This window comes from Clytia hemisphaerica, unplaced genomic scaffold (assembly GCF_902728285.1).
Source record: "Clytia hemisphaerica strain Z4C2 unplaced genomic scaffold, Clytia hemisphaerica genome assembly, whole genome shotgun sequence".
NCBI lineage: Eukaryota > Metazoa > Cnidaria > Hydrozoa > Leptothecata > Clytiidae > Clytia > Clytia hemisphaerica.
The window spans coordinates 964,445-977,038 of record NW_027104543.1 but is presented as its reverse complement, the minus strand read 5'-3'; the positions used below and the strand labels follow the sequence as shown (position 1 = coordinate 977,038).

Below are 12,594 nucleotides of genomic sequence, written 5' to 3'. Positions count from 1 at the left end.
GAAAAGTGAGTCAGCCATATCTCGGCTAATTGAGAAAAATACTTTCGTAAAAAGAGGCAGTGGACATTTTCAAACGTTCTTTTAAAGTTCATAAAACATCGTTTTCGTAATCAAATTCAAATAAATCATTCTTGACGGAGGAGTTGATTAAAAAAGAAACTTAAGCGTCAGTGTTGTATTAACCAAAGTGCTCAGGTAGCTGAAAACAAGAAGTTTTCCCCAGTAACTTCAAATGAAAAATCGATTTTCTCACTTAGCCCTCGAAGTTGTTACAAAAGCTCAGGGCGTTGAATTTTAAATTGATCTATACTCTGTTGATATTCCCATATATGGGTTTAAATAAATGTTTTTAACAAGGTAGGAGGAATATTAGATATGTAGTTTGTAGTTGAAATAGAGGAAGTTCAAAAAAAAAAATAATAATATCACCTAATAACGCCCTGAGCTTTCGTAACAACTTCAAGGGCTAAGTGAGAAAATTCATTTTTCATTTCACACGCTTTTTTTACATAAGAATACACTTTATAAGAATGTCCATGATGAAAATGGTCAAAAATTTAAGAATATGCGAAGAATATCACCATCATGGAATTTTGCTACTCAAGCTAAGAATGCTGTAAGAATATTTTAGAATGATTTTCCCAAAAAAGTTAAGAATATCCAATGAAATGGATTTACACCATTCTTATAAAAGAAAACCATGTAGAGTTGTAATACCATTGTTTGCGGCAAAACAATTGACAGTATCAGAGGAAGTTATAATACATAATACATACAGTATATACATTTTAAAATCTCGTTTAGTCGATGAAAATCTTTTTATCAAGAAAAGGCATCACCTTCTTTACAGACCCAGTGGAACCTCCTCCCACTGGAAAAATTGGTTAAAAAAATAGTCCTAGTTGAAAATCATACTACAATTTTTGTGCCCTCTGAAAGTAATCAAATAAATAAATCCACGCTATAAAAATACTATGGCATTCTTTGCTATCCTCACTGAAATTTTTGATTTGAAAACAATATGGATTTAAATCCCTGGCCAAAAAGATATGGGAATATCAACCCCCTTATTTCCGTTATTTAGTCTGTGAGAAGGAGGTGCGTAAAGTTAAGTTGAAATCTCAGACCCTTTAATATTTTTGGAAGCTGCAGGACTCAGTAATACAAGTCAATTTAATATTGATCGTTAAATGGATCGCAGTACCGTGAAAAGCACAGGTCAAAATCATATATCGACGCTGTGCCGACCAATCCAGATTCTATTCAGCGCGCAATCAACGCAGAAAAAAAGTAACCTTGACGACCATCCAAGATCTTGGATGAAGTTCAAAGTTGATATTTTTATTCCCGTCGTTGAAAATACAACTCAAAAATGTCATCAATGCTTTTTTAAAAAGAGTCAGTGATAGAGAATCATAACATAAAGTCTGTCTATTATTTCGATTCAATTAAAATGACATTTACATAACTAAAAGTTTAGTAATTACTGTTATAAATTTGGGAATCATGTAAAAGATTTCTTTTGAAAGAAACTTATTTCAATTACACTTGGAGGTTTCTGGGGAATCGTAAATAGTAAACTGCATACTGACACAGTCTGCTAGGCAGACATTAATATGGTGATATTTGCTCTTCATCTTTGATTTTTTTCTACAGTGATTAGATTGACACATGCGCGATAAAATTTCTATTATTGTTCTTCAGAGGTTGAAATATTCTTAACCTTTGATAGGATAGTATCTCAGGGTAGGATCGCAGCCTTTTTAAAGCCACGTCCTTTATATTTGCCAAATGACGGGTGGGTGCCACGCGGTGCCGCTCGACTTCAAAAAAAGAAAACTTATGAGCCAAAGACCCAAAATAAGTTTTTTGAGGATCAAAAATTGAGATTTTTTCTTTGTTTTATTGTTTCTTACCACCCTAAAGGGAATTTTATGGTTTTTGGGACCCTGCGCGATTTGAATATCAAAAGACACGCTCCACCGATACCAGTGTTTTAAGATGTGAACCCATATCACCCCCAAGGAACAATTTGTTACTAGTAGGGTTTTCGGTAGGAGATAAAACAATCTCTCTCCGACTAAGTTTTTAAATACAGTTGTTCCCCGATAACATTGTAATGAATATGATGAAACAAATTCAGTGAAAGGTGAAATTTTAAAAAACACTGTTGTTAAGAGAGGGAGCTAAAATTTATCACTTCAAACCATCTAGAAAAGCTTTTATAAGCATTGATATCAATTCAATCGATTTTCTTTCCCTCAAGCTTAAAATTGTGGCTAAATCAAAAAAGAAATTTTGTTGAACGTGGGGAGAATTTAAAATAAAGAAGGATTGGGGCAAAAATCTACTATCTATTTCTTATCGATTTTTGCGTCTTTTTTTAAAGGAAATATCATATCGTGAAAAATATTATAGAAATTTGATTTTATCAAGATAGATGCATTTTTAGACTCCCCTTTACTTTATTCTATATGGAAAAATAAAGTTAAAATCAATTTTCGTTTACTTTTTCTGATTAAACTAAATTGAGTCATATTGTGTTTTTAAAGGACTTTTTTTATTCGCCGTAAAACTTAAATGTTAGTTAGGAGATTGCAATCGATTTTTATGAACCTTAAAATTTATACCATACTTTTTTTTATCTCGATACGATATACTTTTCATAAAAAAAAGGAAGAAAAAATAATTTCACGCCCCCCTAAAAAAAACACTTTAGATAAAAGGACTAGATTGGTTACCACATACTTTAGCATTAATAATCCAATATCAAAAGGCCAAATCCTTAATGGGTTAGGAAATGGGTCAAAACTACTTATCGCATAAAACGGGCTAATTGCAATATCCACGCTTGGTATTTGGGGGAAGGAAGGGGGAGGCGTAAAAAGCGTTAAAGTGGCTTATATATCAGGGTGACTCTTAAGGATATAAAAGAGGTATATAGAGCTTGCTTGGTTTTCTATCAACTGTATTGAGTAAGATGATGGTCTAAAATTGGCGAAGAATCATGGTCGCTGTCTTTTGTTCAGTTGAAACTGTTAAAAATATTTACCATGACATTTTGGTTGAATAAATGGTGAAAAGCTGAGCCCTTTGAAGAAACTTTTTTTAAATAAAATTAAAGCTTTTATTCGTGAATTCAATCAAAATACCACGGTGAATTTTCAATTTCTTATGTGTAATCTGAGAATGAGTGCTTGTGTCTCATACGGTCTACTTTCTGTCTGTCTGTCAGGTTTTTTTTTTCTTTTTGAAAACCTGGTCAACTTGTATTTTAAAATTTGGTTGTCTAGGGCATGAAACGGTTTTTCTAGAGTAGGTACGGACTGGAATTTTGAGTAATTAAACTGAAGTTTAGCACGTTAGATTATTGGGTAAAAAAGGTCGAGTAGTATAAAATAAGGATAAAATTTGATCACTATAAAATTATCTTTAAAAAGTGATGAATTTTTCGATTAGCGTTGGAAGTCACCACAATTCATTAGGTCAAAATTGAACCAATGGATCCCCCTATACCTTTAGTGTCACAGTGTATATTGAACGGAGGATCGAGACAAAAATACCATTAGATGCTAGAGATTTCCAACATGCTTCGGCCAGGGCCGTTTTCAAGGTATATTTCTAGCAAAAGAAATTACGTTTTTTGTGACATGTATTTTAGTGTTCTGGAAAAAAATGAACGTGTAAACACAGAGAGTTAAGGCGCTACCAAGTTTAGTTCTTGGTTTAAACCTTTGGGTTTTAAGGTTTGGAGCTTGTTGATCTAAAATTTCTCTCAGGTATCATGCCCCCATCGGTTTGCGTGAATGCGTGAATGGGCTTTTTCACTTACGCGAATGCGTGAAAATTAAAGAAAAACTGCGTGAATGCGTGAATTGGAAAGCTTTGCGTGAACAAAAATTGCGCAAATTGCGAAAAAACATTGCGTGAATGCGTGAATTTGGGAAAAAAAATTTGCATGATTGCGTGAATTGAAGGTCCGTTGGGGGGCCTCTATCACGAGTATCACAGTGTACGAAAATAAATTACGATAGCGAATAAAGATTCGAGTTATCGTAGAGCAAAAGTATCCTTGACAACTGCTGTTACAAGATCTTGTACGATGTCTAGATCAGCAAATTAACACTCAAGAGAAGTGATATGGAAAGAGAATCACATACATTGTACATTGAGCTGTGGTTTCACATCAGACATTGATTAAAGAAAAACAGAGACAAAAGGAACGAATTGATAAATCAGTCCTACTCCCTAAAAATATAACCAAAAAACTTTAATATTTAAGATGATATAATTGATTGGAAATCTATGAGGAAAGAATTTAGGGTTTTCCTTCAATATCTGTACGAAGTTTTACTTTTCAAGCTGATCTGCTATCAGGTCGGATTTACCTGAAATCAAAGCCTATACTTTGAAATAAAAACAGTCAACCCAATAAACCCTAAGTAATCCAAAGGAAATAGAAGGTGGGCTTCTAACTAGGCTTAAGGAGGGTCGAAAATGGACCAGATCTAAAAAAAATTGTTTTGAAAAATATATGACTCGAATATATAGTAGGCGCGTCTTTTTTTTCAATTTTTATTACTCAATTCATCACAGAGGGTCCATATAGAATTTTTTTTAAATAGCCAAAAAAGAAAGCTTGAGTAGCAGAATTTCACACACTGCTTTGGAGATACAGTTTGTTCCAAAAAAAGCGGACAAATTTTTATTTAATGTAAAATCCTTAAATCTAATTATCTGAACTGGGTTAATACTTAGACGGCAGATAACGTATTATATACGGTCTGAAAAGGGCTGTTTACCGGTTCTCCGTCGGATGATCATAGCTCAAAACCACTGCGTTTCCAGCCAAAATGCCCTCGTTGTTTTAGAAAGCTGAGACCGAGAGCTTTCCAACGGTGCCTAGAACCCATTTTTAAAGCCACAATCGCTATTTGAAGTTTGATTTTCATAAAAAAAAAATTGAAAAAATAAAGTGCGAAAGGCAGTGTGCCGTCTAAGGGTTAAAATAAAATTACAATTCCCTGTTTAATTAATAGATACTCCATTCCCAAGATGGTTGAAAAGGTTTTTGAGATTGAAATATTAAGTAAACAAAACATAAAATTTGGCAAAAATTACGAAGATTTTACTTTATATAAAGATTTGTCCGCTTTTTTTGAGACACACTGTTCAGCATAAAAATACTCTCGGAATGCCAAATTTAACACTTTCACTTTCACTCAGCATCAAACGTATTCTGTAGAAAGATACTTTCGAGAGAACTTAAAATTAGAAATTTTTTTAATTAATGAAAAGTATATAACGAAAATCCCCAAGTTTGAAAATATTTGGAAGAGGAATGTTTAAATCCGAAAGTGAGAAAGAGAAGTGGTCTTTCCGAAGCTTGGAATGGACCCTATCCCAAAAAAGCCGGGGGAATTATGGCACTTCCTAAATTTTGGTGTATAAATAAATGCCGATTTAATGGTTGAACAATACGTTCACCATCAGATCAATGAGTGTACCGTCACAATCCCACACTACGATGACTCACAGACTTCTCACATCCTTGTATCAGATCATGGTACACGATTCCCCTCACATGATATGGGTTGCCAAACCGTGAAAAGCACATGCCGAAATCATATTCCAACATGTGCCGACCAATCTAGATTCTATTCAGCGCGTAATCAACGCAGAGAAATGTAACCATGACGACAATCCAAGATCTTGGATTAAGCTAATGGCCTTAACGTGTGTAAATCATAAAAAATGTTTTGTTGATAGAACGAGAAAGGAAAAGAATTTTTACTACTTCTTGCTTATGTACGTGAAACGTTCAACCGAAAGTAATCTTTGCCTTTGTTTCTTTGGCATAGGTTTTGAAGCAACTTGAAACGTTGAAACAATGCACTTAAAATTACCTATCTTTTCAAAATACAACGAATTCACGTTGATATGCACACTTCATGGGTGGTTTTTCACTAAGACTGTCTGGCGAAAATCGATGAGCTGAAACAAAGAAAATTGATAGGAAAGCATTACTGACTCCCAAAACAGTTGTCAAAGCGTTTACAACCCTTTGAATTTGAAGAAAATTTTATTAATAAAAATCATCAACTCGCATATCAAGGGATTTAGAATTACAGCCTTCTAATAATGAACATTTTCTATGACAAGATTTCTCGTCTTTTGTATCAAATCAATACAGATGAAAGTTTGCTCTTCAACTCTATCGGGAAAGAAAACACTTTTCCCATATGACCAATTTTTTACAAAAGAATCCCACTGCACATTCTGCTACTTTTATGGCAACCAATTTATTTATGCTGCCATTTTCGCTTAATTGGTCATTAAGCCAAGAGAGGTCTACCCCTCTCTTGGAGAACAAAAGGTTTAATGACCAATTTTCGACGTTAAATCAGGAATGCTGATATGAAGCGATCAAAATCTGATGTTAAGCACGAATCTTCATTGTATATTTTTTACAATCCTTAGAAATTTATGAAAAGGACCGTTGATGAGAACCACTTATCTATCTAGCGTAGTGAAAAAGCACCCCATGGTTGTCTTCTCGCTGATAAAAGTACTGTTTTACCATTAAAACAAGATCATTAATGGTTTTGGCTTCAAGTTTGCTTGAGATACGATCGCAAAGGAGAAGATCGTACACTTCTTTGTTCCCATATTTCAAGCAACAGTGTGAATACATCCTAACATTACCATAATCAATAGTTTAGTAGTTACTGTTATACATTTGGGAATCATGTGCATTATAGGAAGAGATTTTGGCGGGAATTTAATTTGGCGGATGGCAGAAAAAAATTTTCAAAGGGAACTTAATTTGGCGGTTAACTTGAAATATTAAATATGGCGGGAATTTAATTTGGCGGGTGAAGGACATCTTTGTCCAAAAAACGCCATTAAAAAAGGAAAAAACTGTTCTAAAGCCTGAAATAGCACACATTTGGGGGAATAAATAGAGCAATTTAAATTTGGCGGGAATTTAATTTGGCGAGTGACGGAAAAATTAAATTTGGCGGGAACTTTTTGGCCAAATCCGCCAAAGCCACCAAATTAAGTTTCCGCCAAAATTTCTTCTTTTAATGTAGAAGATCTCTTTTGAAAGAAAATCATTTCAATTACACTTGGAGGTTTCTGGGGAATTCGTAAATAGTAAACTGCATACTGATACAGTCTATTTGCGGGAGTTTCTAAACATCGACCACGACCAGTGACCAGATAAATTTGGGTTATCAGGTTTTTTCCCTTTCCCTTTCTATTTAGAGCCACGTGCCCAATGCCTAAAACAACCATTTCAATGCTCTTGGAGCTTGATTATGGTGTCAATTTCTATCCTTTTGTATTATCAGCATCAAAATAATTAGCGGCACAAAATTTTTTGAAATTGGTTTGAGAAGCTTTGTATTAATCATCAGATTGTTATTTCTGTCGAAATTAGTCATTCTGTCAGCATAAAGATAATAGAATAATTGATTAGATTCATATCTCTAAAACTGGCCTTCCCAATCTTTTCCTACCGAAAAGTTCTATCTATTCATACAAAAGGCATCTCATTCAGCATAATTAAAATATTCGGTGTGACAAAGCTTACAGACATCATACTTAATGACCCTGTCAATATTTTTGTCAAATAGTGTCACTTTGTCAATAAAATGACTGGTTACTTCAAAGGTCACTTTTTAGTATTCTAAGGAATTGATTTAGACATTCTCTACGATGGAGAGAGTAGATAAATTCGATAACCCAAATTTATCTGGTCGCCGGTCGTGGTCGCTGGTCGTGGTCGCCATTCTGGTCGATGTTTAGAAACTCCCAATATTTGCTCTTCATCTTTGATTCTTTCTACAGTGATTAGATTGACACATGCGCGATAAAATATCTATAATTGGTTGTCAGAGGTTGAAATGTTCTTTGAAAACTCAACCTCTGATATTCAGGATAGGGCATAGATTAATAAAGCCCAAAGGGCTAAATGTCGGGCTTTGGCTGAAAAGTGTGCCGAGGTTAGGTAGGAAATTCTACCTAAGTCACGTGACATTACAATAGAATTTCAGCCCTTGACCAATAAGAAGCTTCGCAGGTTTTCGAAAACAATACCAGCAATATCTTTTGCGATATTCACTTTTTTTGCTTGGAAGAGCTTAAAGCACGACATCTAGGCCTTCGGGCTCTAAATCTGAGGGGTAGGGTTGACCAGGGATAGGGCACTACACGCGAGTAGAAGAGTAAAAACCGTCAAAGAATGCAAAACAAACTACCTCATAACATAAAACAGCTTCTAATAGGCCATTTGACAGTCGAAATGGATCATGGGTAATCAGGACTGTTTGAGTCTCCATATAAAAGGCTTCCCGTTGGCTAGACGCAGAAATCTTAAAAAATTTTCTTTGGACCAATAGTAAGTCGTCATTTGTGCGCAGTGGTCCTGATTACCAATTACGCTTTGCCATTGTGAAATGGCCTATACCTTCTAAAGTTCCCTTAATATAAGTGTTTGACCTACCCCACTTTCTTGAAAAAGCTACTAAAAGGGAATGGTACTCAAGGAAACGGACATCCTCGATATCCCCTTTATTGGAGTATGGACTGCTATTTTTTTTGAAAAGAAGATTTAGATTTGAATCTCAATCAGGGCAAACGGTCCCAATTTAAAAATACCGTCACTAATGGATTTATATTTTTGAGCTTTTAGATTATCGAGTACTTTCATATTCAGCCTAAATATTTTTAAAAAGTACTTTTTTTACCAAACTGATCATTTTTAGCCAATTGGGACCAGAATTAAAAGCTTTTTGGCATATCAAGATAAGATCAAATTCTTGTGGGCAGAGAACTAGACTAAAAATTTACCATTTATTTGAGATACGGTAAAATTTAATGGCAACCTTTTTAACTATTCCATCAAGGCCTTCTTATCAGGACCAGAAATCACCGTTAATTATTTGCTTTCACGACCTTTTACGCCAATCTTTTTTCCTCATTTCTTTTACTAATGGAGTGGAAGAATGGTAGAGAAATCACTATAAAAAGAAGGAAAAAGGGTATGGTTGTATAGATTAAGAAATGATTTTTCAATGGCAAAGACAAAGAGAGACAGAGGGTAAGCTCGATTGGATGTGCCCGGGTTGCAAGAGCTTAGAGTGAAAGTGGCGCTGTGGTATTGTGGTCATTGACCTTGGTTGCTGCACAGGCGACTGAGGTTCGATTCTCACAGCGATTTACTTGGCAAGTGAATGAACCTTCGTCCGGGTCAACCCATGCCATGTGAGGGGTAGTCAGTCAAAGCGTTTACAGTTGCGAAAATGGACCTCTAACTAAACCTAATAAAAAAATAACAAAAGGCAAGAATAAGGTCAACCTGAGAACAAACCGTGATTGTTTTCTGCCCACCACGCTGAAATTTTAAAGCGATGGGTGAAAACAAATGATATTTCCCATCGTACCTATAGAGGAAAGCACGCCGAAAACGGAATCTACAATCATGAAAATTCAAAGCTCTTTCCCCCTTTAGGTCCTCATTTGCAATGTTCAAGGAACGGTGAGCCGGTTGTGCACAATGAACATTGCAAATAGGGGAGGGGGAGATTTCACTTCATTTTTGATACGATTCCGCATTTTTTTGTCCATGATTGTATATCTCAACAGAAAGCTTTCAAAAACCGTGAGTGTATAGTATATCTGCGGAATACTATATTATGCAAGTGTGGTGGAAGTATTAGGGTCACTCCTAGAAGATACCAGGGGCTTGTTTAACAGAGGCCCCGTGGTCCACGCACCTCTCGGCCTAGCCCAAAACTAAGATTAGACCGTTGAAAAGCGAAATTGATTTCTCCGTACTTTAATCAGGATGCACGCATCCCCTCTGATATGTTTTGATATGGGAGATGCGCAACGTGCATAAATTTCCGTCTGAGAGTTATCTTCGTCTTTGTGTTTTTTGTTTTAGAAACTTGATTAGTAAGTTTTATGTGAGAGGTCTTTAAATTCCATTAAATTTGAATTAAAAATTTGAATGCCTAGAGGTTAATACAATTATTGGATTTGTAAACTTTTTAAGAAAATTGAAACAGGTACTCCGACTCTCGGACGGGAATTTTATAAATGCTTAGCATCCCTTATATCAAAATATATCAGAGGGGATGCATACAGCGTAATCTTTAATGGTCAGTCATGTATCAATATTATGGCTAACTACAGGAAGCCCCCAAGCGGTTTGTGTGATGACGTGATAGGGACTTTTTTTTAGCGTGATTACGTGATTTGGAAAGTTTTTTTTCGTGATTGCGTGGTGAGATGTTAAAACGTGATCGTGATTTTAAAAATTTTTGGGTCGTGATACGTGATTTGGACTTTTTCAAAGAAATGCGTAATTAGCCATTTTTTTGTTGAAAAGACGTGAAGACAAAAAATTGCGTGATATCGTGATCATAGTTACCGCTTGGGGGGGAGGGGGCTCCTTCAGGGTTAACTATGCCCTAAAATTTTAAACCATGGATAACGCGAAAAATTGTTTTAAAACTTTCATAAGATTGAAATAACTGACAGATAAACCATACATCGAGCAGAATTATCATCCAATTGGAAAAAGACGGAAAGATACTTTGTAACATCAAAAGAATCAAAAAAGGAGATTGACTGTAGCTTATAGGCCGTTTTTTTTATTTCAATTTTCCTTACAATTGAATAACTTTTTAAAAATCACAAAAAAGCGAGAAAACCTCAACTTTCCGATAAGCATCCCTTATATATGGATAAATTTTTGAAAAGATTTTTTTCTCGACAAGAAAAATACAAAAAAACTTTATTTAAAGATTAATTTCCAAAAATCCTTTACTTTATTGAAATAAAAAAACTTTAGTTGTCCAAAGATGATAAAAAAATTGGGAAAGCGATATATCTGAATTTTATAGATTTTGTTTGGCGATATCTTTAAAAAAATAATAGACTTGAAATGAAAACGATATCGTAAATAAGTATCACCAAACAAAAAAAAACGGAATTATTAGATATGATAGGAAAACAACCAAAAAAAAAGTTAAAACTGAATTCATTCCAATGAACCCCCTGGTTGTTTATCGATACTTTCAATCTTTCCCTGCTCTTATTTTCTCGATAAAAAGATGGTATGTTTTATAAAATAAACGCGGTTTACTTTTCAAGATTATCAGATCCGATGGATTTTTCTCTCCTATTCTTTTTACATTTAAAAAAAAAATACTTCTTTCATCTCGCTTTAACCTTGATTTTTGAAAGATTTTTTTGATGATATCTTAACTATATCATTGGTCGTTTTGGTCTCAAGATGAATCAGTAGAAATAAGATCAAGGGAGTATTATATCTGGAATCTGGCACCAAGTATATGAGGGATAAGTCTTTTAAAATTGAGTTGAAGTCGATGAAAAATCAAGAACTTATACATTACTACAGTGAAATCAGATTCAAGATTCTGTAAGCAGTAAATACGATGGAATTAAAGACTAGCTTTTGGAGTTAGTTTATCTAATGTTTCCAGCTCACCCAAATAGAGATGCATGCGTAATTTTGCGTTCTTTTAAACCACATGTAGTTCCCGTGACAAACAAAGATGAATGAATCTGTAAGGGTGGTACAATCACTTCCGGTCGGGCTTATGGACGGCGAAATATGTCGTTCTTTGATAGTTAGGGTTAGGGTTAGGGTTTGTCGTTCTTTTTGTCGCTTTTTAATAGTTATATAGTAGTTATTTTTAGATGGTCTGGAAACAGTCTCTTTGAATAATCTAGTCATGTAATCATCATGTAATAATCTCGACATGTCCCTCGAAAGAGATTTAGGACCGTTCTTTCATTTTCTATCTGCATTAAAATAACAGCAATTAATAGTTAGAGAATAGTTAAATTGATATAGCTCTTTAAGTGAGATTCAAAATATAGTTGATAGCAAGAAATCCAGGAATTGACTCAAAAATCTAGTTAAAGTCTCCCTAAAATCTAGATAAACTAGATAGGCTCAGCTATAGGAAGAAAGGAAATGTAATTGTAAGTATATTCTTTCTGATATATTTATTAAATATAGTCTCGAACGTAGTCCAGGTGGTTCACTTTCCACTGACCCAGATGTTTATCGATTCGTTTTGTACTGAGCATCCTATTGAAAAAAATTTCAAAGAACATATCAACCTCTGACGACCACATAAAGAAATTTTATCGCGCATGTGTCAATCTAATCACTGTAGAAAGAATCAAAGGTGAAGACCATATTAATGTTTAGCAGACTGTTTATTGACGAATCCCCCAGAAACCTCCCCAAGTGTAATTGAAATGAGTTTAGTTCAAAAGAAGTCTTCTACATGATTCCCAAATGTATAACAGTAATTACTAAACTATTAAATATGGTAATGTTACTTCAATGGAATCGAAATAATAGACAAATCTTTATGTTATGATTCTCTATCGCTGACTCTTTTTGAAAAGCGTTGATGACATTTCTGAGTTGTGTTTTCAACGACGCAAAAAATAAACTTCAACTTTGAACTTCATCCAAGATCTTTGATTGTCGTCATGGTTACTTTTCTCTGCGTTGATTGCGCACTGAATAGAATCTCTATT

The 12,594-nt window shown here is 34.5% G+C and overlaps 1 protein-coding gene across 1 annotated transcript in view; it reads right to left on the bottom strand.

Annotated features, from left to right (window-relative positions):
- The window catches only part of LOC136822648 (choline/ethanolamine kinase-like), a 43,689-nt gene that overhangs the window by 4,197 nt on the left and 26,898 nt on the right, over positions 1–12,594 (bottom strand). The gene's annotated exons all lie outside the window — the stretch shown is intronic.